Source organism: Eumetopias jubatus, unplaced genomic scaffold (genome assembly GCF_037043125.1).
Source record: "Eumetopias jubatus isolate StellerSeaLion01/CBP00866 unplaced genomic scaffold, mEumJub1_p1.0 scaffold_1, whole genome shotgun sequence".
In the NCBI taxonomy this organism is placed as follows: Eukaryota; Metazoa; Chordata; class Mammalia; order Carnivora; family Otariidae; genus Eumetopias; species Eumetopias jubatus.
In genome coordinates, this window is record NW_028274807.1 from 155728819 (window position 1) to 155730587 (window position 1769).

The 1769-nt window shown below is 42.8% G+C and overlaps 1 pseudogene; it reads left to right on the forward strand.

Moving 5' to 3' along the window:
* Positions 1-318: 318 nt before the first annotated feature.
* On the forward strand, positions 319-455 carry LOC114212374 (U2 spliceosomal RNA; annotated as a pseudogene).
* Positions 456-1769: the final 1314 nt, after the last annotated feature.

The window sequence follows — 1769 nt, forward strand, 5'->3', positions numbered from 1 at the left end:
AACTGGAGCTGCATGTAGCAATATGGATGCACCTTTAAAACAATGTTGAGGGAAAAATAGACAAAAGAACACATCAATACAATTCAATTAATATAAAGTTTAAAAACAGACAATGCAATAGTGTTTAGAGACATGCACACAGGCAATGAAACTGTAAAGCGAACCAAGAAAATGTCATAAAATGCAGGATGGTGGCTATCTTTGGGTAGAAAAGCAGAGTTGTATTCAAGGGCACATGTGGTTTCAGGGGTGCCAAAATGTTGCTTCTTGAAGTTGTGGTAGTTTCCTAGACCTTCACTTTACCTAAACCTGTATTCTATTGCTTCTCAGCCTTTTGGCTAAGATCAAGTGTAGTACCCAAACCTGTATTCTAAATATTTTTCTGCATGTGTGTTGCATTTAATGATTTTTTAGAAGTTAAAGTTAATAGACATGTTTCTCTAAGCATAACTTTTAGGTGCAGTGAAGTTAGTATCTGAAAGGTATGGATGTTATGGTCAAACTCTGACTTTGTTTTTCAGTTGGCATGGCATTAAGTTATCTCCCCTCCCAGTTCATTCCTGCTCCCAGATGGAAGTCTTCAGTAGGAAAAAGGGGTCATCTTTCTCCTTGTCCCTCTTCCCCAGCTCACTGTTTTTCCTGGCCCCCTTTTCCTACTATGTTTCGACCTTCTTAATAGTCTCAGAAGTTAAGCCTGAGATAGGCTGGGCATGGTAAAGCCATCTCTCATGAGCTCTGCAGAGCCTCCTCTTGTCCCTCAACTTGAGCAGGTACATCTATATTCCAGGTGGTCCTGAAATTCTTTCCTTAGACCCTGGTCACCCAGCGTCCTCCTCTTAAGGTCACCCCATACTACCAGCTGGTCCCACTGGACAGGATCAAGACAACTTCATGTTAGCTCTCCCCTCCATGGTCCACATCTGGTGTGTGTGGTGGATGCTGTCAGGTCTCTTGCCCTGACTAGTTCAAGAAGTGCAGACCCTCTCAACCTGGCTAGCCTGCTGGCTCCACTACCAAGACAGAAAGTCAGCTCTTTCCTACTCTGGATTTCCTTTGGTAGAAAGGAGACAGGCCCCATCCATGGTTCATTTTAGCTTTGTGAAGAATGGGTCAGATCCCAGTTCTGGGTCTCCCAACTGAATGGTGTACTGATCAAATCTCCAACTGATTTCTTGGGAGCCACCCTTGTTGGACTTATGTCAGAAAATAGTGCCTTCTAACAGAGGGAAAGGGACAGGATTCAGCAGAAACAAGCTCTCACCAAAGGCATCCTCTTGCCAAGATTCACACTAATGTAATCACAAGAGTCCCTAAATCTGGATGAGAGAGTGTCAGAATGATTGATGTGAAAAGACTTGAGCAAACATTGCTGCTTTGAAGATTGGAGAGGCCACATGCAAGGAATGAAGGCAGCTTCTAAAATTTGGAAAAGGCAATAAAATGGATTCTCTTCTAGAGCCTTCAGATAGGAACACAGTCCTGTCGACACCTTGATTTTAGCCCAGTGAGACCCATTTCAGACTTCTGACCTCCAGAACAGCAAGACAAATTTATGTTGTTCTAAGCCACTAAGTTTGTGATAATTTGTTACAGCAGCAATAGAAAACTAGTACAAAGGAAGAATGGAGACAAAACCAGAAGATTCCAGCAGAACATCAGTGCCAAGGGCAAATAAGTATGTGGATTTTGGAAGTATGTTGCTTACTTACTTGCCTATGGGACTTGAGAAAAGTTACTAAAGTGCTATGTGCCTGAGTTTCCTCCCCCGT